This window comes from Rhinolophus sinicus, chromosome X, assembly GCF_036562045.2.
Source record: "Rhinolophus sinicus isolate RSC01 chromosome X, ASM3656204v1, whole genome shotgun sequence".
Taxonomy (NCBI): domain Eukaryota; kingdom Metazoa; phylum Chordata; class Mammalia; order Chiroptera; family Rhinolophidae; genus Rhinolophus; species Rhinolophus sinicus.
In genome coordinates this window covers 99,672,503-99,699,229 of record NC_133768.1, presented here as the reverse complement: position 1 = coordinate 99,699,229, position 26,727 = coordinate 99,672,503, and the positions used below count along the sequence as shown (strand labels likewise).

At 40.7% G+C, this 26,727-nt stretch overlaps 1 pseudogene; it reads left to right on the top strand.

Annotated features, from left to right (window-relative positions):
- Positions 1 to 2,021: 2,021 nt before the first annotated feature.
- Positions 2,022 to 26,727, top strand: part of LOC109457507 (non-histone chromosomal protein HMG-17) — a 43,975-nt pseudogene continuing 19,269 nt past the window's right edge.

Here is a 26,727-nt window from a genome sequence, read left to right as displayed (position 1 = left end):
GATTGAAGGGCCGAGAAGGGGACCATGGGTCAGACATTAAGTTCTCATGAACTGTTCATTGCTGGGTTAAAGAGTTCCCTCAAGGTGCGTGGAATTAAGGCTAAAAAAAAAAGGATCTCCGTGAATTTTTCGAGTTTCTGACAGATATTTGTCCCTGGTTCCCCCAAGAAGGAACGATTGATATTAGAATTTGGAAGCGCGTCGGCGATGCGTTCCAAGATTTTTATAAAGCCTTTGGGCCTGAAAAGGTCCCCGTTTCTACTTTTACTTACTAGAATCTCATAAATGACGTCCTCAGGGTTCACTCCCATGACCCGGATGTTAGAGAAGTTATAAAAAGGGGAGAGCCTCTTAAAGAATCGTCCGTCCCCGTCAGAAAATGACTCCGTGTCTATAGATATCCCTATTACTGACCCTAAGCCCAAGCCCTGTCTCGAGGAAGGCCCTACCCAAAATTCGGCTGAACCCCCTGGTCATCCCTCATTAAGACTTTATCCCTGCCTTAAAAACCTTCCCCAAGATTCAGACACAACCCTCCCTCCCGAGGACCAGGCTACCCTTGAGGATGCGGCCGCTCATTACCATCAGAAGGACCCCTCTGTATCGTCTCCTCCACCCTTCCCGCCACCTCCTTATATCATCCCTCAACACCCTCCATTCCTCGCTCCCATCGTCCACGGTCCCCCTTCTACTATTCCTCACTCCAATCCCCCTACTCAAACAGCCGCTTCCCTAACACAACAGATTGCCTCTCTTCGAGAGGCCCTCCAGGAAAAATGCCAACACATTAGTCTTCTCAAAGAACTCCGTGCCCTTGAGGCTGAACTCGCTGCACTCTCTGGGCTGCCCTTTTCCCCCCGTCTACCCCTAAAACGAGCTCCTAAACAAAAACCTGTCCTCGCCTTTCCGGTCACTCGCAGACAGGCTGCAGAGGTAGGTCCCAATACTCAGACCCCTGAGGACCCCCAAGAGGAGGATACCGCGGAGGGGTCCGATAATGAAGCTGAGGAACAGGATAACCCCCCCTCAGAGGAAGAAACGGAACAGACAGCGCTACCGCCAAAACGCCATCCGCCCCCATCGCAATGGCTCCCTCTCAGACTATATTAAACTTTGTTCTGGTGTCGGGGCGTCTCACGCCATCGGTCTAGCCATTGGAGCCGCACTAAAAAGCTTCACACAGGACAATCAAAAATCCTGTTACAATTGTAAACAGCCTGGTCATTTTGTCCGGGAATGCCCTTGATGTAGGCTTCTTCCCCTTAAACTGCACCGCTATTGTTAATTCCACTGCTCCTGCCTGCCCCGCTCGTAATCATGTTTTCATCTGTGGCAACGGCCTGGCCTTCACGGCCCTCCCCACCAATTGGACTGGCCTCTGTGCGCTGGCTTTTCTCTTACCAGATATAGATATTCTACCCGGAGATCAGTCACTTCCTATACCAGCCCTTGATCTTTTCCCTGGACGACTGAAACGGGCCCTCGCATTTATTCCCCTTATGGCAGGACTAGGTATAACCGCCGCTATGGCCACAGGTGCTGCCGGGGTAGGAGTGTCCGTAGACACTTATCAACGGCTCTCTCTCCAACTTATTGATGATGTTACCACACTATCAGATACTATTAATGACCTTCAAGACCAGGTCGATTCCTTAGCAGAAGTAGTACTCCAAAACAGACGAGGGCTTGATCTTCTAACAGCGGAACAAGGGGGGATCTGTTTAGCTTTACAGGAACGATGCTGCTTCTATGCCAACAAATCCGGCATAGTGCGAGACAAGGTCAAGAGACTCCAAGAAGATCTTCTTCAACGCAAAAAACAACTTCTTGACAACCCCTTTCTAACCAGTTTTCATGGTCTCTTGCCTGTCCTCCTCCCCATCCTTGGCCCCATTCTAGGATTACTCCTACTTGTCTCCCTCGGACCTTGGGCATTTAATAAACTGACAGGATTCATCAAACAACAAATAGATAACATTCTGGCCAAACCTATCCATATTCATTATCAACGCCTGGCCACGATGGACCATCCGGAAGGTAATTACAACCAGTTACAAACAGGCTCCAGCTATATAAACATATAGCAGACACGGTGGCTGAAAACGTGTCGGCCCGATCTAAAGGGCTTGAGCACCAGACGGCTGCAGCGACTGGGTACTGCAAGGGAGGGTCCCGATTGACCCAATCTCAGTTCTCCCTGAACTCATGTCCAGGCTACATAGGGGTTGGTGCCTAAGTCAAAACAATTGCCTCACCCCGGTCCAAAAAAGACACCAGAGGCTACGCCTTGCGCGTTATTCGGGCCGTCTGAGACCCCTGAGTTCCCGTCTTGGTTAAGGCTCACTCTCTTAAAAAGATAAAGAGAGAGGAGATGTAGGAGACTGACTCAGAGAAACTATGCTATCCGGCAGCACATAACCTAATTCCTGGAACCGTCAGTTTGCCCTTAGAAGGTCACGTCTCTGATAAGTAAAGCCCCTTCCTCATTCCGCTCTCTCCTTCCTCATTCACTCCCCGCCCAGTTTACCCTAATCCATATAATCTTGTAGCTGCAATAAAAAATTTGAGGCTTGATCAGAACTTTGTCTTGCCTCCATTTCTTCGCGCCTCCTATTTTCTCTTTTCAGGGTGTCTCCCTTCGGTCCCTGTTGAATGCCCGGCTGGTCGGGGCAGATGTTCCTTTTTTTTAAATTTTTATTTTATTAAATTTATTGGGGTGACAATTGTTAGTAAAATTACACAGATTTCAGATGTACAATTCTGTATTACATCATCTATAAATCACATTGTGTGTTCACCACCCAGAGTCAGTTCTCCTTCCATCACCATATATTTGATCCCCCTTACCCTCATCTCCCACCCCCCACCCCCCTTACCCTCTGGTAATCACTAAACTATTGTCTGTGTCTATGAGTTTCTGTTTCTTATTTGTTTGTGTTGTTCTTTTGTTGTTTTTGGTTCATATACCACATATCAGTGAAATCACATGGTTCTCTGATTTTTCTGTCTGACTTATTTCGCTCAGCATTACAATCTCAAGATCCAGCCATGTTATCACAAAGGTTCCTATATCATCTTTTCTTACTGCCGAATAGTATTCCATTGTGTATATATACCACAACTTCTTTATCCATTCATCTATCAAAGGACATTTTGGTTGTTTCCATGTCTTGGCTACCGTAAACAAAGCTGCAATGAACATTGGAGCACACGTGTCTTTATGGATAAATGTTTTCAGATTTTTTGGGTAGATACCCAGGAGAGGGATTGCTGAGTCATATGGTAATTCTATTCGTAATTTTTTGAGGAACCTCCATACTGCCTTCCATAGAGGCAATTGCAGCGTTTTTCATGAGAGCCAAGATATAGAAATAACCTAAGTGCCCACCAATGAACAAATGGATTAAGAAGATGTCTCTCTCTCTCTCTCTCTCTCTCTCTCTCTCTCTCTCTCTCACACACACACACACACACACACACGATAGAATATTAATCAATGTGAGAAAGAAAATTATGTCATTTGTGACAACACAATGGTCACTGAGGACGTCGTGCTGTTTAGTAAGTCAGACAAAGACAAATACTGTAAGATATCATTTGTAGGTGGAATCTAAAAAAAGGAGAACTGACTCTGGGTGATGAACACACAATGGGATTTATAGATGATGTAATACAGAATTGTACACCTGAAATCTATGTAATTTTACTAACAATTGTCACCCCAATAAATTTAATAAAATAAAATTAAAAAAAAAAAAAAGCTGAACTCATAGAAAAAGAGAGTAGAAGGGTAATTCCATGGGCTGGGGGATGGGGGAAACAAGAAGAGATTCGTTAAAGGATACAAACTTCCAGTTATAAGATGAATAAGCTCTGGAAATCTAATACACAGCACTGTTAGTATAGACAACAATATTGTACTACTGGACGAGTATATACTTGAAAGTTGTTAAGGGAATAGATTTTCAATGTACTTGCCACGCCACAAAAAAGAAATCGTAATTATGTGACATGATGGAGGTGTTAGCTAACACTGTGGTGATAATCATACTGCAATGTATAAATGTATGAAATCAAGAAGTTGTACACTTCAACGTTATACAATGTTATATGTCAATTATATCTCAATAAATTTGGAAGAAATAAAGTTAAGGGAAGACTTGGTAAAAAAATAAAATGTACATCGTAGAGTGGTTGTAAGGTAAGGCTTAAATGAGTCAATACATATGAAGTACTTAACGTAACAATTGGCACACACTGAGTGCTAGCCATTGTTACGACTTTAGAATAGGCTATGGCACTTGACTATCAGGGAATAAAAGACAGTCATTGAGATTGGCCAGTTCACAGACTGGAAGCCTGTGTAAACATGTATATGATTCACACATGGGTATGTCCCACGCAAACGCATTCTGTGGCGAAGGCAGTCATGAATTAGTCCTGCAGGACGGCAAGGGAGGACAGAATTAAGGTAAAACACTACCATGAAAAGAGATTGAATTTCATGTGAAAAGGTTCAAATTTGAGTGTCCATTCTGCTGCCTGCTAACTGTGCAGGCTTGTGAAACTCACCTTCACTGAGTCTTAATTTATCCAAGTAAAAAATGGGCACTACAAGCCCTACGTTACAAGCTTTTACTGAAGACCATAATAGAAATTCAAAAAAAAAAGTGCTTGGCAAATTAGTAAATAGCATACAAATAAAATGTCTTTTTTTCATTTGTTTTCTCAGTTGTTGCTATTGTAGTTGCTCTTTTACAAATATGCATGCCCTCATCCTGCTCAATTATAAAATGGGCTTCTGCCTTGGGGCTTTATAGCACCATCTGCTTATATCTAGAAAGTGGGGGATCTGGACCTGGGGTGGTCAGAACTGATTGAAACTTGGTGCCAGTGTCGTTTAACAATCACACTCGCACTTAAACTTGGGTGGTTGTGAATATAGGTATGGTCACTAATCAACCAGGTGGTTTCATTGCCCAGAACGTGGGCAATTAAGTAAAAGGGCCATTTTCATCCAGAGGGTTTGCTATTTCCTAGCCAATTACTCGGGCAGCTTCACCCCACTTTGAACTTTGTGGGAAGTAAGGGCAGCATATGCATCTGCAGCCTCAATAGCTTCCCTGTAGCTCCAGCCATCAAGCCTATTCATCTCTTTCTAAAGGAGCGTCAGCATCCACCTGCCTTCCAGTATTTAACTCCTTCATTTAGAAAGAAGCAGCAGGAAACTTGAACCAAGAGCTATTTTTATCTTTATAATGGCAAAAGCAATTTTAACACTATATCCACGTGGTAATCTGCATTTCTGCAATCTGCTATATTTTAAAATATCAAAATCAAGAATTAATGCCTTCTTCTCAGACATTCACATAACACCCTAATGCAATTTTTTTTCCTAATTAGAATAGTGCTCGATTAAGAGTGAGACATTTAATGTTCTTATGTCCCTGGAGCAAATGGAAATTTTACTGAAGACCAGTTAGTTGTACTCAGCTTTACCAAAAAAAAAAAAAAAAAAAAAAAAGCAGCTTTACGGGCATGAATTTATTTGAAAAGAGACTTTATTATTAAAATGCATCAATTAGGCCTATAGCATTTAAAAATCCTGAGGTGGAGGCTTATTCATATACGTGTATATGCACATCCAAAGACACACAGTGACACACACATCAGACTGCCAGCTAGTGGTCCATCGCTCTGTCCCCAGCCCACTTCCTGAGGGGGTGTGATCATGAAAGAGGGGAGGGAGGGATGTGAGGTAAGGGTGTAAACGACATCTTTGTGTTCTCTATTCCTACGGTATTGGTGGAATTGGAACTCTGATCATCCCCACACTTTTGTCACTTCTCAGTTGCTTTATACTGCTTCTCTGAATCCTTCCCTTATACTCAAGCAAAGAGAACCCTATCTCTCTATTCTCAGAGTAGCCTTCCCAGGCCCTTAGGGGACTAGAGATGGCTTTCAAAATAAACAGGCTAACCTGAAGGATATAGGGAGAGTAACATCCCCACTGCCTTCAGAGCCTCGTTCCAGGCATCTCCTTCACACCTCTCATGCCTACTCCCTACAGCATTGATGATCTATACAATAAGTTCTCTAACTTTACTACATATGCAGGTTACCAGAGAATCTTATTGAAATGCACGCTCTGATTCAGTAGGACTGGGCTGGTGGCCTGTGATTCTGGATTTTTGTTGGGCGTCCTCTTGATGAAAATGCTGCTAATCCACAGACCATATTTTTAAGAGTGCGATTCTATACCACACAATTTAACAATTAATCCTAATCTCTTTTACCTCTCCTTATGTGTTATCAAGTCTCTGTGGCCAAGGATCCTATCTTATATTTCTTGTATAGATATTCATAATATTGAGCTCATAATTGGGGTCACTTAAATGCTTCTGTATTAATTGATTGATTGTTGTAACAAGGGCTTTGATGTCAGACAATTTGGGCTGAAATCCCAGTGCTGCTCCCCATAAGCTATGAAACTTTAGGCAAGTTATTTACCCTCACTGAACCTCAATTTCCTCATCTGTAAAATAATAGGGTAACTGTAAAGTTTACAAGAACTAATTCTGTGAAGCATCTTGCACAGTGCTTGACACATAATAGGCTCGCAATAAATACTACTTCTGTGTTGCCTTGGATTTCTCAGAAAAATAATTTTGGATGATCAAGTTGTTTTATAAATGTCAGCTAAAATTGTTAGGGGAGAAAAACACTTTAAAAAATATGTATGTTTCTGAAAATGTCTCTTTGAATGCTTTTCCTTACTCCCTACTATGTTTCGGGATTTTCTTTAACTCATTTATGTTTTCTCTTTCTTGCATTTCACAAGGCAATTTTAGTGGAGTGAAAAGATCCCTGAACTTTCTAATCACAAAACCTCGGTTCCTAGTTCTGTTATTACCCAGGAGACATTGAGTAAGAATATTAACCTCTCCAAGCTTCAGCTCTCTTGTTTGTGAAAGAGAATTGATGATAACATCCAACTTGCCAATTGCTTGTATGTGAACACTCTTTATAAACTATAAAGCATTGTGTACATGTAAAGGGTTATCTGGTTCTAGATGCTGTTCTTTACCTATAGATATATATTTTCTTTTTCTCTATTTTATATCCTAGAATCTTGTGTTCATAATAGTCTTGGTATTTATCCTCATATCCATTTGGAAGATCAAGCTTCTCATAAGCATTTACAAAGCCTTTTGCCACTCTGCTTTTATCTTCATTGTGAAAGGGGGAATAGAAACGTAGATGCAATCTGGCAAAATCACCCAGCAAATTATAGGCAAGTTTGTAAAGAAAAAAAGTATTTTTTAGTTAGAACAAAGACACATGAAAACAACTTCTTCCAAGCCAAAAGGGAGTTGTTCTTTTTAAAATTATGTTGAATTGTAAAATACTCTTTGAAAAACAAATGCCAGAGAATGCTAGTTTCATACTTGCATATGAAAAAAAATCATTTTCATGGAGCTCCAACCATAGCAACTCAGATTTTAGGTCAAAATTTATTACTACACAAGTCTATGATCCACTGTTTTTTTCTTCTTCTGTTTTTTTTTTTTTACTTTTTTTTTTAAATTTTATTTTATTAAATTTATTGGGGTGACAATTGTTAGTAAAATTACATAGATTTCAGGTGTACAATTCTTTATTACATCATCTATAAATCCCATTGTGTGTTCACCACCTAGAGTCAGTTCTCCTTCCATCACCATATATTTGATCCCCCTTACCCTCATCTCCCACCCCCCACCCCCCACCCTCCTTACCCTCTGGCAACCACTAAACTATTATCTGTGTCTATAAGTTTCTGTTTCTCATTTGTTTGTCTTGTTCTTTTGTTGTTTTTGGTTTATATACCACATATCAGTGAAATCACATGGTTCTCTGCTTTTTCTGTCTGACTTATTTCGCTCAGCATTACTCTCTCAAGATCCATCCATGTTGTCACAAATGTTCCTATATCATCTTTTCTTACCGCCAAATAGTATTCCATTGTGTATATATACCACAACTTCTTTATCCATTCATCTATCGAAGGACATTTTGGTTGTTTCCATGTCTTGGCCACCGTAAACAAAGCTGCAATGAACATTGGAGCACACGTGTCTTTATCTCTAAATGTTTTCAGATTTTTTGGGTAGATACCCAGGAGAGGGATTGCTGGGTCATATGGCAATTCTATTCGTAATTTTTTGAGGAACCTCCACACTGCCTTCCATAACGGCTGCACCAGTCTGCATTCCCACCAACAGTGTATGAGGGTTCCTTTTTCTCCACAGCCTCTCCAACATTTGTTACTATTTGTCTTGTTGATGATAGCCATTCTGACTGGGGTGAGGTGATATCTCATTGTGGTTTTGATTTGCATTTCTCTGATGATTAGTGATGTTGAGCATTCTTTCATATGTCTATTTGCCATTTGTATGTCCTCTTTGGAGAAATGTCTCTTCAAGTCCTCTGCCCATTTTTCAATTGGGTTGTTTGTTTTTTTGTTGTTGAGTTGCATGAGTTCCTTGTATATTCTGGATACTAGCCCCTTATTGGAGGCACTGTTTGCAAAAATCTTCTCCCATTCAGTTGGTGGCCTCTTTATTTTGTCAATGGTTTCTTTTGCTGTGCAGAAGCTTTTAAGTTTCATATAGTCCCATTCGTTTATTTTAGCTTTTACTTCCATTGCCTTTGGAGTCAAGTTCATAAATGCTCTTTGAACCCAAGGTCCATAAGTTTAGTACCTATGTTTTCTTCTATGCAGTTTATTGTGTCAGGTCTTATGCTTAAGTCTTTGATCCATTTTGAATTAACTTTGGTACATGGTGACAAATAGCAGTCCAGTTTCATTCTTTTGCACGCGGCTATCCAATTCTCCCAGCACCATTTATTGAAGAGGCTGTCTTTGCTCCATTGTATGTTTTAGCTTCTTTGTCAAAATTATCTGTCCATATTTATGTGGTTTTATTTCTGGGTTCTCAATTCTATTCCATTGGTCTATGTGTCTGTTTTTCTGCCAATACCATGCTGTTTTGATTATTGTAGCCCTGTAGTACAAGCCAAAGTCAGGAAGTGTGATACCTCCATTATAGTTCTATTTTCTTAAGATTGCTTTGGCTATTCGGGGTCTTTTGTGGTTCCAAACAAATCTGATGATTTTTGTTCTATTTCTTTAAAATATGCCATTGGGATTTTGATGGGGATTGCATTGAATCTGTATATTGCTTTGGGTAATATGGCCATTTTAACTATGTTGATTCTTCCAATCCATGAGCACGGAATGTCTTTCCATTTCTTTGTGTCTTCTTCAATTTCTTTCAAAAATGTCTTATAGTTTTCAGCATATAGGTCTTTCACATCCTTGGTTAAGTTTATTCCTAGGTATTTTATTCTTTTTGCTGCAATTGCAAAAGGAATTGTTTTTTGTATTTCTTTTTCTGAGATTTCATTGTTAGTATATAGGAAGGCAATGGACTTTTGTGCGTTGATTTTGTAGCCAGCAACTTTACTGTATTCGTTGATTGTTTCTAATAGCTTTTTGGTGGAGTCTTTAGGGTTTTCTATATATAGCATCATGTCATCTGCAAAGAGTGATAATTTAACTTCTTCATTCCCAATTTGGATGCCTTTTATTTCTTTCTCTTGCCTGATGTTGAAAAGCAGAGGTGATAGGGGACATCCCTGTCGTGTTCCTGAACGTAGAGCAAAGGGCTTCAGTTTTTCTCCATTAATTATGAGATTAGCAGAGGGCTTGTCATATATGGCTTTTATTATGTTAAGGTATTTTCCTTCTATGTCATTTTTATAATTGCTTTTCTTTGTTGAAGTTCTCACTAAGTTCCTTGAGCATCCTTGTAACCAGTGTTTTGAACTCTGTCTCTGACAGGTTGCTTGCCTCCATTTTGTTGAGTTGTTTTTCTGGAATTATCTCCTTGTCTTTCATTTGGGATGTATTTCTTTGTTTCATCATTTGGCTGCCTCTCTGTGTTTGCTTCTATGTATTAGAAACAAACTACTTCTCCTAGTCTTGCTGGGTGGCCTTATGCAGTAGGTGCCCCATGGGGCCCGGCAGCACTGTCTCCCTGGTTACCTGTGCTGGGGGCTCCAGGAGTGTCCCTTGTGCAGGTTGTGTGTACCCTCCTATTATAGCTGAGCCTTGATTGCTATTGGCACATCAGTGGATGGGATTGACCCTCAGGCTGACTGGCTGTGGAGTTTGGCCACATACACAGCTTACAGGCTGCTGTGCAGGGGGTTTACCCCACAGAGCAGGATTCACCTCAGCTGGCTCTGGTTCTTGTTGAGAACACCCTTTGTGTGTACCACTTGTGTGGAAAATTGGGTGGTGCTCTGCTGTGGTCTGAAGCTAACCTCCAAGTATGTTGTTTCTGGAGCCTCTTGGGAGGGTCTCAACGCAGACCCAGGTCAACCACTGTCTATGACTAGCCAGGGACTACCTGGTCGGAGCTAAAAAGTGATCCACAGTTGGTCGCTGTCTGTGCTAGACATGGAGGCACATGGGAGAGGCCATGCTGTGAACTGAGGATGGCTGCAACCAGTACTGCATCTGGGGTAGCTCTGAAAAAATGCCAGGACACTCCCAGTCTGGCTGCCAGCTGTTGGCTCCCTTAAGGTTCAGTTGCTGATAAAGCCTCCTGCAACATGGAGTTGGGTGTGGTGGGGTCTCAGTGAGTCACCAGGGTGGAGCAAGCAGAGCTCACCAGACCAATTCAGATTCAGATTTGGCCATGGGCATGGTGGGGGTGAGTGGGGGAGGGGTGGTGTTCAACACAAGAGAGATGGTGTCCACCTACTGGCTGCACAGGATAAGGATCCCACACAGGTAAACTGACAACTGTCCCTCCAGTTCTCACCCCAAAGTTATACAACTCAATCTTTCCCCATATGTCTCTGAAGCCCCCCAACACTGCCCCTGCATTGGAGCCCAGGGTGAGTGCCTGTGAGTGAGTGAGTCTGTGTGCAGGCCTTTGAAGAGGATTCTGCATTTCTCAGAGCTTTCCATCTCACCCAGAAGATGGGAATCCTCACTGTTTTTCACAGCTAGATGTTGTGGGGGCTCCTCTTCCTGCCACCAGTACTCCTGACTGGGAACCCTGGTGGAGGGCTGGGGTCCCTTGCTCCTCCAGGGGGGACCTCTATAGCTGAGATATCCCTCCCTATTCTCAACCACCACATGGAGGCTTGGGGCTGGCCTGTTTCGTGTCTCCACCCCTCCTACCAGTTTCGACGTGGCTTCTTGTTTGCATTCTGAGTTATACAACTTCTGTTCAGCTAAACTTAAAATGGTTCTCTAGATTGACTGTTCTATAATTTGGTTGTAATTTTGATGTGTTCATGGGATGAGGCAGGCACAGCATTTATGTACTCAGCCATCTTGGATCTCTCTCACCTCATTTTTTTTTAATTAAAGTTTATTGGGGTGACAATTGTTAGTGAAGTTACATAGATTTCAGGTGTATAATTCTGTATTACATCATCTATAAATCCCATTGTGTGTTCACCACCCAGAGTCAGTTCTCCTTCCATCACCATATATTTGATAAGCTTTACCCTCCAAACCACATTCTTCATTCCACTGGTAAGTGAAATTTCCTCTGAGTCTTTCTGCAGAAAATATTTGACTGGTGGGTTTTCTGGTTTTGCAGTGTGTTCTCTTTCATTGGTATGACCAATTCTAGAGATTTTTAATTTTTTCCTCCACCATCTTTCATGCAATTTCTGTAATTTTTATTTTTTGTGTGGATGATCACTTTTCCCAGGCTTCTAAGAGTCATCCTAGCAGCATGTTAGCGCTATCTCTTACGGTCTTTGATAGAGTAACTCCTATATCATGGGAGAGTAATCCTAAATCAACAAACTCTCATTTATCCAACTTCATGTTTTGCTCCTCTTGATCTAGCACACTTGGGATCCAGTCCCATGTATACTGCCCTGGCTCCTGTTAATACATGTTGTATAGATAGATCCTGCACTTTCTTTGGTATACAGTCCATTTTCTCTTTCCAGCTCCTCCCCAAGTGGGTAATGTAACTGAATTTTAGTCATGGATCTGCTGACCAATTGGGGGATTAGGGATAGATTCTGCACGGAGGGTACATATTTTCTTGCAAGACAGAAATATCTGTAACATCTTTCAGCAAGGAGGGAGCACTATACTTAAAGAAGAGTAGACCATTTCTACAGGCATAGAGTGTTTGGGGGGAATCTGGGAAGTCAAGACTTTAGAGTGCATTGACCCAGATGCCCTTATCCCACGCCTCAGAGTCTCAATTCTTGTCATCTCCCATCAATGCTCTGACTTTGGCATAGCTGACTTGCTTGGGTTGAAAATTCAAATTTATCCAGAGATCTGAGATCCTTATAATTAAGTCCTGGGCTTGACTCTCAACTTTTTCTACATTCCAGCTGAAAGAGATGATAGTATACTTGGCATTCACACTCCACCTTAAATCAGCTACTAGGCCTCGTTAGCCTTTCATTAAATTTGTCAAAGGCATCGATAGCATCTAGAAAAAGCCATCCAATTGCCCAGTCCTTATAATTACTACTTCACCCAAACACTCAAATGCACAATATTTTGCCCCTGCCAATGTGTTCACTTCCTCTGGTATTACATCCCAGTTCATCAGCAATAAAAGTCTACACAATTTCACAGCTACAGAATGCAAAAAAATGTTAGTATTCCACCTACCACTTATGAAACGGTTCTCATTTTGAGCTTGCTGGTGGGTAATTGTCATGCGGGGTGGCCTGCGGGGTCTCTGCTCCCGCTCCTCACATAAGAACACAGGATGTGGCTAGGCCAAAAAGGAACACCCACAGAGCCATAGGTAGGGGAGTCATACCACTATAGTCTCACTGGAGGCTGGATTCACACGACGTGCGACCTGCTGTCCTCTTTTCTGTCAACCAACTGATGACTCTCCTCGACTCCACTCCCCAGCGTAGCCGCGGCAGTTATATTAGTGGCCAACGGCTCAATGGTCACAGCTGACGGCCATCTACTACCCAAGCCAGCACCCTTCCATGTGAGGCTGAGAGCCTGGAAACTGCTCTCTGGGGCTCCATCCCCACAGTAATCCATTTCCAAAATCCCATATTAGAGTTTTCTCCTTAAAACCCAGTCTTAAGTCACATTCCTTGGGAAATACACTCTAAGATGGATTTCTATATATAGGAGGGTTTTTTTCTTTTTTTTTCGAGAAGGGGTGGTACTCTCAGAAATAATAGCTCTAAGAAAATTAGAGAAGCAGGAATGGACACCGGAAGGGTTTAAAAGACCATGCAGTTGCAATAAAGGCATCAGCCAATGTTCTGGAGTTGGGAAGGCACTTCAAAATTGTCCTAAAACTGAGGCAAGGGGACCAGGCCCTACATCAACCAGTTGCTAGATATGGGCTGCTCTCCAAAGGGAGGTTGTAACACTCGGTGAGGTGGTTCTCTTCAGATGAGGCCAGACCCTGGAGAGCAACTCAGCTATGAGTCACTAGCAGACAACACTCATGCCGTCTAGTGGATGAGTGCCTTGTTACTGAATGGGGAATTTGGGTGGCACATCGTAACATTCACTATGATCCCGCTCCTCTTTGGATTAATGGTGGTGGTGATAGAATTATGATAAAGGAGTAGCAAATATGCAGATTAGTTGGAGGGGTATTTCAGCAGGAAATGATTTCACACTATCTTCATGCTGGCAACATTTCTCTTTAGAGCTCAGCAGACAAGGTAGGAAAGAGGGTACTGAGGAAAAGTTGTAGGAGTCTCCATAGGAAACTTATCACTCCTTAGGGAGCATTTCATTCATGGTGGGTGGAATACTAACAGCTTTTGGCATGCTGTAGCAGTGAAAATGTTAAGACTTTTATCAGTGGTGAATCTCAACTGTAATTTGTCCTCTGGCTATTCCTGGTGTACTTCACTAATATAGAAGGAAACTCTCACCTTGAAATAAAAATGTATCCATATGCATCATTCAGATCATTTATTAATCCAATTTTCCTTTGGCATCAATTCCATGCATAATAATGCCTCCTATGTAGCATGCATGCATGCATGCATGCATTCATTCATTCAACAATACTGATTGCATACCTTCACCTACCATGTTTCCCCGAAAATCAGACCTAGTCGGGCAATCAGCTCTAATGCATCTTTTGAAGCAAAAATTAATATAAGACCTGGTATTATATTATATTAGACCCGGTATTATATTATATTATATTATGTTATGCTATTTTATGTTATCATATTATACCTTACATTATATTATACTATATTATATTATATTATATTATATTATATTATATTATATTATATTATATTATATTATATTATATTATATTAAAATAAGACCGGGTCTTATATTAATTTTTGCTCCAAAAATCACATTAGAACTCATTGTCCGGCTAGGTCTTATTTTCGGGAAACATGGTACTATATGTCAGAAACTGTTCTTGGTACTAGGGATATAGTAATTAACAAGGTAGACAGTTCCTGTCTTCATGGAAAGCACATTCAAGAAGAGTGATGGGGAGACAATAAATACGGAACAAAGAAGCAAGAAAATTTCAAATAGTTATGAATGATGTAATGATAATAAAACAGCAATGCAACAAGTAATTTACTTTTAATATGTGCAGAGATGGTGAGAAGTAAACAATATTCTCCTTATTTCAAAAGTAAAGACAAAAGGATTTGCTGAAAGACTAGATGTAGGATGTGAGAGAAACTCTATAACAACACTACAACTAGGGTCGAAGTGTCAAGTGAGTGATTTGGACAACAAATGCATTGGAGGTAGAGATTACTGAGGGCCAAATCAGGAAGATCTCAGCTCTAAAAGGGAAGTGTGCGTGTGTGTGTGTGTGTGTGTGTGTGTGTGTTTTGAGTGAGAGAATACAGAGATACAGAAATATAGGGAGCAATTTCTCTTATTGAAAGCAATCTTATTCATAGACACAGACAATAGTTTAGTGGTTACCAGAGGGTGAGGGGAAAGGGGGGTCATAGATGTGGGTAAAAGGGATCAAATATATGGTGATGGAAGGAGAACTGACCCTGGGTGTTGAACACACAATGTGATATATAGACTATGTACTGTATAATTGTCCACCTGAAATCTATGTAACTTTACTAACAATTGTCACCCCAGTAAACTTTAATTAAAAAATAAAACAAGAAAGCAATCTTATTGACAATTTACTTTTAGGGTTGGCCAAAGCCAACGTTTTCTGTTTTTATTGACTAAGTTAGGAGGTCTTCACTTTGTCAAACTACTCCTGGAGATGATACTCCAACACAAACTAAGGCACATTTGGTAGCTTCCGAACTAGCAATGATTGTTATAGTGTCTCAAGCTGTGCGTAAAGGGTATCTGTATGCACTGTGTAGATGTAAGAGAAAAGTAAGAGCAAACCCTGTCACAGCTGTGGCTAGAAAGTCTACCCATTAGAGGTCGTTTTACACTTCACAGGCAAGAGGATATTCTGCAAGCAAAGCCAATCCACAGGTGCTGGACTGAAGCACGATAGATTTCCTTTGTGGAACTAGCCACAGAGAAATCCTTCATGTGTTCTTCCAGACTCAGTGGCAGTTTCAAGTTGATGTGAAGTGCTGACACATAACATAGAAGTGTTAGTGTTAGAACATTTTGGAATTTCAAAGCATCACCTGATGGGAGAGTGTAGAAAGCAGGCACTGACCATCCTGCCTGAGAAAATAAAGGATAAAGAAAGGAGGCAGATTTTCAAAAGTGAAAAAGAGTTATACATTTTTAAATCACATTGTATTGTAATTTTCCTCTTTAATGCCTCTATATCCTTGGAACTGCTCTGTCTTTTTCATCATCAGCAGAGTGACTGCCACATAGTAGATGCTCAAGAAATATTGTGGATGGGTAAATAGACAATTGTACCTAAATCAAACCCAATGTCCCTGCCAATAGAGTCATGGTGTCCACATTTGTTGTCAGCAAATATGGAACTCAAGTTGCAGTTCCTGTTCTTGTGTTTGGTCCCTGGGACACAATCAGACCATGGCTAGCAGTGCTACTAAGCAGCTGGGTTTGTGGAACCGACCGGTCAGTAAATGGAGGAAACGAAACAGTCAAATGACTGGCTTAACCAGTATATGTTTTCTACTCAATTGCCTAGGGTTTTTTTTGGTCTGACTTGACAAAACAAACAAATCAAAGCAAAATAAATGTTAAAAAACATGCTGGTGTCTGACAAATATAATTACATCCGTGTCGGGAGCTGTGACCATCAGCACCAACCTGCCAGATTGAACAGCGGGTAAGAGGTTGTGTCTAAAACCACTCCTTTTAGTCACCTCAGGGCTGGGGGTGGAGAACAGCCAGATCAGTTGTTTGATGTTTTGAATTCAAAATACCCAACTGATTGACTCAATTTTTCACTACTTGTATAATCAACCTCTTGTATAATCAGCATCTCCTCTTTCCATAAGGCATCAGGCTTTTTGGTCACCTCTCAAATGCCCGCTTTTAAAGACTACAAATATTAGACACCTGAAGTCATTCCTATTTGGAGATTTTCCCATCTAAGCCTCTCTAACCATTCTCTGCACCTCCCCTACCTTGGCATCTGCATGACCCCCAAAGATTTTCTTTCTAGTCAGGGCTGAAACCCATGTTCAATTTTTAAGTAACCAAACACGGGGCTGTCTGTATTAGCAAGCAATGTTTTTCTCAGTCAGTCCTGATTTGAGGAATTGAAAATTTCTGCATACTTTCCCAAGTGCCAACTGCTTAAGCTAAATAATAACACCAAATGAGACCACATCTCAAACAAAGGCACATCGAGATTAGGAACAAGATGATTCTGGGGCAGGCCCGGTGGCTCAGGAGGTTAGAGCTCCATGCGCCTAACTCCGAATGCTGCCGGTTCGATTCCCACATGGGCCAGTGGCCTCTCAACCACAAGGTTGCCAGTTCAATTCCTCGAGTCCCACAAGGGATGGTGGGCAGCGCCCCCTGCAACTAAGATTGAACACGGCACCTTGAGCTGAGCTGCCGCTGAGCTCCCGGATGGCTCAGTTGGTTGGAGCACGTCCTCTCAACCACGAGATTGTCGGTTCGACTCCTGCAAGGGATGGTGGGCTGCGCACCCTGCAACTAGCAACGGCAACTGGACCTGGAGCTGAGCTGCGCCCTCCGCAACTAAGACTGAAAGGACAACTTGAAGCTGAACGGCACCCTCCACAACTAAGATTGAAAGGACAACAACTTGACTTGGAAAAAAAAAGTCCTGGAAGTACACACTGTTCCCCAATAAAGTCCTGTTCCCCTCCCCCAATAAAAACAAACAAAAAAGATGATTCTGATGTCATGAACACTGCCTCAACTGGGGGGAATAGTTGAGGCAGAGGGTTCATACTGCACAAGCCATAGCTAACACAAAGTAAAACAGAAGCACACAAAGAGGACCTGAGATATTAGGTTGGTGCAAAAGTAATTGAGGTTTAAAAGGTTAAAAATAATTGCAAAAACCGCAATTACTTTTGCACCAACCTAATAATACCTATAGAAAAAGAACTTTAAATTGCAGATTAATTTGTTATCATTTCTAATCATTCACTATAGACGGAGGCTATTTTTGCCATTTTCCTGTTAGTGTGTAATCTTCTGTAACAAATATCTAGTTTTAAACACTAGTTTAATAAACAAATAAAATGCATAATAGTTTAGGGTCTAATAGAATATTTCCATTAGTTAAAAGTACAATAGCTGTGCCCCGGGGTAGCATAACCATAACTGAGCTACTCAGCCTTTCCCAATGACTGAAAAACATGTTTTTACACCAACTTTCACTTCCTGTTACAATACAGTTCTGTCCATCAGCAGCAGCCTGAAATCATAAAGAGTGAAACATTTAATGAACTTGCTCTCATTAAATGATGTGTCTCACCTAATATTGAGGGAGAGAAAGCTGTATGACTAACAGTTTGAATGCTCCTAGAACAACCTTAGCAGCAGCTTGTAAACAAGCAAACTGAGGAGTATTATACTATTTCAGCAGTTTGGAAGCAATTTATTTTATTTATTCACACCACTGCACTTTGTGAACCTATAATATATTCTACCCATCAGAAAGCTTTATCTCAGCTGGAAAACAAGAATTCTTATTTGGTTTCCGAAATTCCAGTTCTTTACTAAATTCTAAGTACCTTAAAAAAATTGAAATGCTCATGGTTGACATTTATTCTTATAGGTAAAATACACAGCTACCTTCATATTTTAAAAGAATGCACATTTAAAACTCTCACTTTGTTAAGACTGTAATTGAAAATGAGAATTTGTTCACTATTAGCTTGGTTTCAACTTACATATCAGGTTTCATGTTTACTGTCTATCAAAAATTGTACTCTTGTGCCACATATCCAAAGTAAAAATGTCATTACTGGCAGATACTTAAACTGTTTTCTTTACCATTGGTCATTATGATGTCAAAATGCTACTGAGATTTCTGGGAGATGTATTTCTCATTTCTAGTGTTCATTAATAGGTCTAAATAAGCAATATGCTTGAATCAAAATTTGTAAGGAGGGGCACATTTTGAAATACTTTTTTATTAGTTTCATGTTGTGGGGGCAGAGCCCCAGAAAGTAGTTTCCAGGCTCTCGGCCTCACATAGACAGGTGCTGGCTCAGGTAGTAAATGGCCATCAACTGTGATTGCATGGCCATCAGCTGTGGCTAGTTGGCCGTCAGCTGTAACCAGTGAGCCATTGGCCACTAATATAACTGCTGTGGCTACGCTAGCAGAAAGAGAAAAAATGGGGCCTAGCAAGAAGATGGCGGCTGGGCTGGCAAGTGTGGATTGCAGTTAGGATGGTGGGTTGCGGACAGTGTGGATTCAGCCTCCAGTGAGACTATAGTGCCGCCAGCAAGAATATAGTGGTATGACTCCCCTACCTATGGCTCCGTGGGTGTTCCTTTTTGGCCTCACCATTTCCTGCGTTCTCTTGTGGGGAGCGGGAGCAGAGACCCCGCCGGACTCCCTGCACGACACATGTGTACAAAACAATATAGTGATTAGACATTTATATACTGCACAAAGTGATCACCCCGATAAGTCCATTACCCATCTGGCACTGTACAGTTACTACAATATTATTGAATATATTCCCTATGTACTTTATGTCCCTATGACTATTTTTTATAGTTGACATTCAATATTATTTTATATTAGTTTCATGAGTACAGCGTATTGGATAGACATTTATATAATTCATGAAGCGATCCCCCCAATAAGTCTAGTAGCCATATGACACAATACCTAGTTTTTACAACATTATTGATTATATTCGCCATGCTGTGTTTCACATCCCCGCGACTATTTTGTAACTACCAATTTGTACTTCCTAATCCCTTCACCTTTCTCATCCTCCCAAACCCCTCCCATCTAGCAACCATCAGTCTATTTCTGTTTTGTTTGTTCGTTTATTCTATTCTTTAGATTCCACATATAAATGAGATCATATGCTATTTGTGTTTCTCAGTCTACCTTATTTCACTTAGCATAATTCTTACAAGTTAAAAATTTGGGTTAAAAAAACATAGACAAAAAGTCACTAAATGATCTATTTTCTACTGATTGTAGTATGTTTTATTCCTTTCATTTCTGATGGTATAACTGGGACAACATAGGATGATTCAAAAATAATTGAACACGTTCTCAAGTGTTTACTCATTAACTAGATGCTATATGAAATTGTAGAACGTACCAAATTGTAGAGTTACCCTTCCAAGTGTCTAGCCATTTGAGAAATACAAGTTTTGACTACATGCTCATATATAACCTGGTTCCTGAATAATAAATATTTGAGAGTGTTCTGTTATTTTTGATGACTGTCACGTGGGGTGGCACGCGGGGTCTCAGATCCCACTCCCCACATAAGAACACAGGACATGGTGAGGCCAAAAAGGAACACCCACTGAGCCATAGATAGGGGAGTCATGCCACTATAGTCTCGCTGGCAGCTGGGTTGGAGACACAGGAAGCAAAAGCCACACTATCCACAACCTGCCGTCCACTTCTCTGCAATCCGAAACCTGCACTCCACCACATGCTAGCTCAGCCACTATCTTCTTGCTGGCCCCCATTTTTCTGCTAGCGTAGCCACAGCAGTTATATTAGTGGCCAATGGCTCACTGGTTACAGCTGATGGCCAACTAGCCACAGCTGATGGGCATCCAATCACAGTTGATGGCCATTTACTACCTGAGCCAGCACCTTTCCACGTGAGGCCGAGAGCCTGGAAACTGCATTCCTGGCTCTGTCCCCACAATGACCCTATATTTATTGGGGAAAGCTTGTATGGATGCTCTTCAATTAAAAGATAGACTGCAAAGAAGCAAGAAAAATTTAAGTTCTTATCAAAACCCTCCTAAATTGTCCAACAGATATGTATTATTTTTAATACATAGTTTTCCATATTTTTAAAATAAATTTGATATCATTAAGATCGACTCCTGAACTGCTACAAGAAAGTCAGGAATACATATACATTCTTGAAACCCAGAAGTCCATCTAAAGCAGATGATAGATAGATAGATAGATAGATAAATAGATAGATGTTAGATAGATAGACAGACAGACAGACAGACAGACACATAGATAGAATGCAGAACTAAGGAGTGGACATATAAGAGTGGATCGAAGACAGGTTGTCAAAATGTCTCTGAAAAAGACTCTGACTGGGTCTATACAAGCTTACCAAATAGACCATTTTGACTAAATTCACCAGTCACTTTAATGAAACAGTCACTTAACTCCCTCCCACCACAAATTGGCCAACATCACCTGTTAAGGAACTTGTGGATAGTCTTATTTTCCTGCTCTTTCCAAATATCAATTCCTTTCACTGCTCTATTCACCTGTCTTCTGCAAGCAGCCCTTTACTGATTCAATTGTTTTTTCAATTGTGATTGGAGTTACAAAATAACTATTTGTTCCCCAGGACACACATTTTCCCGGGATTGAGTGAGTTACAGTAATCAACTGAGCTGATGGCTGCCCTGAGCAGAATCATCTGAAGGCCCCTGAGGAGCAGGTTAAACTCCTGAGTGCTCCAAGAATTCTGCTTCAGTCCATGAACTGCTGGCTTGGCATTCAGTCCACTGTTTCATAGTTTGTACTGTGTTTCTGAGCTAGCAATCTGAAATAATCATTCAGCTACAATTTCTCTTGGGGCTAGCCAATAAACTGAGCAGGTCAGGCCAACTCACAATTCTTCAAGAAATAGTCACCCAATGGAAAGACATGTCAATTTACTGTTAAGGCTAAGTGCTTAAGTTTCAAAATATGTGGTGAGAAAGGAAATTAAATTGTGATAATTTCCATTTTAATCCTTACTACACTTCTCTACAGGAAACAATGCATCCATGAAAGCCTCTAAGAGAACATGCAGGAGTCTAGGAGACTTACTTTTTTTCCTGGGCTTGAGATACCCACCATCTTCCACAAGATGGCAGGCAGTTTGCATTTTACTGTTGGTGATCAATAGGAAATTGCTCCATTCTTAAATGACAGCAACCCCAGGTAGCTAGGGTGACATTTGCTTTACATTATGATACACACTAATTAATCATTAGTGATCCCAGAAGTAAGTCTGCTAAAAATGCTTTGCTATGGCTTCTCACAGCATGGGCTTTCAATATTGATACTATTATATGAACATATGTTCAGCCAGTGTATGTTATTTTCACTTAAGACTTTAAGTTTTTAGGGTATTTTAATTAATATTGCCTAGATTAATATTCAACTCTTATTTGGAAGGGGAAATGATGAAGCTAGTAAAATAAATATAGAAAGAAAAAGCAGTAAACAAAGCTTTGAAAAGCTAAAGGCAACTTTGATGTGTTTTCAGCTAGAGACACCTTTCTCCTCTGGCATTTGTTGACATCTTCCACTTTTTCCCAAGCTCCATCACTGCACACTTAACTTGTGTCCTATGGTCTCAAGACGAATCACCTCATGAAGGATTTAATCTATTCCATCAACTAACCGGAAATGTTCACTTTGCCTTCCAACATGGATTCCATTCCATAGCAAAAAGCCTCATTATTGTAAACAATTCCACCAGGCTTCAGTCACAAATCAGGCTTCAGACAATGAGCACCAATATTCTTCTTACCTAAGAAGAGCCTTCCAGGAAGGTTCACCAACTGCCTGAGCAGCAACAGCCAGCTCACTTCCCTCTACCACCTGAAGCTCACCCAGGACAAAGATAAACTGCTTAGATCCACCCCAACACTGGTAGAAACTCTCAGGCAGTTTAAGTTCACACCCTTAGTTCCAATTATAACTGGTTAGTTCTCCATTTAGGTCAGCAACACCCATCCTTAGGCCTTGTTAACAAATCTTTCTAAAAGTTTCTTTTACTCCTTCTCTAAACTTTAGCTTTCCCCTTATAATGATACTTCCTTCAATGTTTCTTGAATTTTAGTATGTATTATGAATCACCTGGAGATCTTGATAAAATGCAGATTCTGATTTCGTAGGTCAGGGTGATTCCTGGATGCTGCTTGTCCACAGGCCACACTTGAATCAACAAAGCTCTGTAGTTTCTTCATTCATGCACACTCCACATATCCTGGGGTAAAGAAAATTGGTAGGAGTTTCCAGACTCCCCACTGTATCTTCTAGACTTTTTTCATCAGTATCTCCCCGTCATCATCTGACTGATAAACTCTCTTCACTGTCATCTCCAGCTCTCTCTCCCAAGTGAATGAATGCACTCCAGTACATTCATTGAACATTCTGCAACCTATATTATCATCTTCTTTCCTTCATATCCCCTCGTCTTCTTGAACAACTTCAACCTTCATATGGATGACTCACTCATGACACTGACCTTGACCTCCTTTATTCCAACAATCTTCATCTCCTTTCTACTTTGTCAATCAACTCAGTGGCCACACCATGACTTTGTTACCACCTAAAATAGTTCTAACCTCAAAATCTTAAACCTTAAAATTTCCCTTTTACTTTACTCTTCCAGCTCTGCTCACCCTCCCACTAGACATACTTTCCCACCCCATTTGACTTTTAACTCCTAGGATATCTCCCTATTCTTGTCTTCTAATACCACTTGCTTTCCTTTCCATTTCTACCAATTTTAGGAAACCAGAGTTAACCATTTTTACTCTAAACTCAACAATAATCTATTTTCCCTAATTTCATCCTCTTCTGAGACTGTTTTAAACTCAATCCTGGGTGCACTCATACTTATTGTTTTAATATTCCCCATCTATAAAGATTCTAGTGAATATACACACATGCTACTATAGGCTGAGTGACCTCATTACACACTCATATACACAACCTCAGTTGGACCCACAACACTGCTGGCCTAATGCTTTTATTTGTTCCCTCACAATTGTTTTGCTTACTCTTTTCATGCTTCTCAAACTGTCAAGTTATAAAATATTGTCTTCAGTTCCCATTTTCTTCCACCATAATCTTTCCATATCTTCACTCAACTTCTCTTTTCCTTGTCTCCTGTTATGTTTTGCTTTTTCTTCCAAAGTTAACCCCAACAATTTTATTAGCTTTAAAATATAAATCCCTCTTATGCTCTTAATTCTACCTTTATGCATTAATTTCCCATTCTCTTAAATATCACACTCTCTCTTCCCATTGGGTCCTTCCTCTCAGTCAGCAGACACTCCCAAGTCTTCAGCAACAACCCCCTCAACTAAAAGTGCTCTCCATAACCTTATCTCTTGCTAGCTCAAGGTACAATCCCAACTCTACCTTTTATTTTGTAAACTTTAAAAAGAACTGCCTTCATTCATCATCTCTTTTTTTTCACCATCCATTCTTTCTTTAATCCCCTACGACTGTGTATCATATTGTAAAGTAAATGTCACACCTATGAGTCGGCTTCTGCTTCTGCTACTCCACTGATGGCCTCTTAGTTTCCATCTCAATGGCCTCATCTCTTCCTTCATTGTCTCTGACCCCTTGATATCATTTGACACTGATATTTGCTGTAAGATAGAAACATTTTTCTCCCATCACCATTGTACTCTTCTCAGTCTTCCTACTTCACTTTTAATCTCCTCTGCTGGTTAATCGCTGTTATTTCTCCATCAAACTCTTAATGTCAATGTCCCAAGGGGTCTGCCTTTGGCCCTCTTTGCTTCTCACCCTGCACTGTCTCCCCTTGTGTCCCTCTCTTCTTGGACTATCATAGGCATTCCCTTGATCTCAATTATTTTTTCCCATAACACTTATCATGTTCTGATGTATGAAATAATTTACTTAATTATTACGTTTATTATGCACCCCTCCAACCTCACCCCTGCTTGATTATCAGATTCATGAAAGAAGGGGATTTTGTCTTTTTGTTCACTGATATACACCAAGCACCTGGAATAGTGCCTAGAACATAGCAAGTGCTCAACAGATTTTGTTGAATAAGCACTGCCAAATCTAGAGCTCCAAACCCAACCCCTCCCTTGAATACACACCTCCATATGATTATCTTGCCAACTCCTCAAGATTAACATGGCCCAAACTGAAGCCATTCCCTTTTCCTGCATCAAACTTGCTCTTGCTACAGTGATTCTTATATCAGATCATGGCACTGCAAGTCTAGACTGTTTGAAGTCATTTTGACTCCTTTATCTTTTCTTACTAGAGTCAATTGGTCATCAAGTAATGTGGATTGTAACCTTTCCAAAGGCGTGTATGGCCCACATCCTCTTTTTATTCATCCTTACAACCCATTTCTGCCTTTGCCTGCAATCTTAAAATGACCTCCTAAAATTATCTCACTGCCCCCAGTTGCTCAGCACCATCTATCATACAAAATCTTGTTTGACTTGTTCTCAACAAATTTAGTAGCATCACCTCTCTCTTGAAAAGTCTAAAAAGGTTTTTCAACTCTTTCAGCAGGTTTAACTCTGACTTCCTTAGCCTAAACTTAAAGCTCCTCTATCATCAGCCTTTAAACCTTGTTTTTCAGCTTCATATCCATTATGTTTTTCATAGTTCCTATGCCCTAGATATTTGTAATCTGAATGCTCACATGCCCAATGTGCATAGCAGAAGATTCTAAGAGAATACAGATGAGAAAAAATGGTGACTTGTTTAAATATGACAAAACTGCTAGACAAATAAGAGTGATTTAAATTATCTTTTAATGAGGACTTGAGATCTGAAAATCACTCAAGGCAAAACTCTGACAAAAGGACCTACTTCTCTGCGTAAGTGCCCAGATGGAGTTCCCAAGGTAGATTCATGAACCATCTGCATCAACCTCTGGAGGTGAGCCCTGGTATCTTCATTTGTAACAGGTTTCTCAGGAGATTCATATACACATTCAAGGCTGACAACAACTGACTTGGAGAATAATATTCACATTTTTTAATTTTTTTTTTTGGGGGGGGCGGAGGTGAGAGGAAATACCTGTGTTCTATTACTCCTAGGTAGCACTGAAAGGCACTGGATTAGAAATCAGAAAAGCTGGCTTCATTTCTTAGCTTTGTCCCTCACTTGCCTATGTGTTTCGGCAAGTCACTTACCACCATATGCAAATACAGGGACTAGAGGAGATACTCAGGATACTTGCCTCTGGAGGAGTTACTGTATCCATTGGAGCCATGCCTCATCACCACATATCCCAGAATTTTCTGCTCCCACACTGAACAGCATTCACCCTGACAAAGAAATGTGAGTTAGGAAATGGCTGAGAAAGTCACTCCGATGTCACCTTTTCAGTGAGGCCTTCCTTGTCAACTTTATCTAAAACAGTGAGCCCCTGGCCCATGCTTGTCATTCTCCTTGCCTAATTTATTTTTCTCCATTGTACTTAATACTGACTTACTATGTATTTCACTCAGTTATCTTGCTTACTGTCTATATTCCCCTATTATACTGTAAGCTCCATGAGAGTAAGGGTTATGTCTGTTCTGTTTTGTTTTCTGGTGTATTATCTGGACTCTAACAATGGCTGGTATCTAACAAAGTATAAGCTTTATAGTCCTCCTATTCCCTTCCCCTCCTCTTCTTCTTCCTCCTCCTCCTCCCCGCCCCCCTCTTTCTCTCTCTCTCATTTCTCTGTCCTGGTTTTCTCTCCAGTTCTCACTCTCTTTCTCCTTCCCTTGCTGTGTATCCCGACCCTTGTATAAACATTTACAGTTGTGGCAAGCAAAATGAAATAAGGTGGACATATGGGTAATGGGAAGATAATTTTTAACTTCTTAGTTAGTCTAGATGACACTCAGAGGAAGGAAAATCCCCTCCCTAGAATTTTGGGAGAAAAGTTATTCCGTATTTGAGAAGACCTTCGGCAGAGTTTGTTTGTTTGCTTTACTATGGACTAAGAATACCCTGACCTCTACATTTAAATTTAGGATATAATGTTGATGACCTTCATAAAGTGAGGACCACTGATCCACTTATATCATAGACAAACAAAGAAAAAGCATTTAATTCAAACAAAATGGCAGGCAATTGTCTGAAAGTATGGGTCTCATTGCATTTGAGCCTGCACTTACTCAGACTACATTTTGCTTTGCTGCAAGTGAGGCTTATTCACAAGGTCATCTTGAAGTGAGTTTCTGAAGTAGATTATGTTTGTCTCTGGGTCCACCCTACAGGCATCTTTTCTGTTTCCTCTTATCCCACAGTTGCCTACTCAAGTATTCTAACCTCTAGTATCCCATTCAAGTGGCATT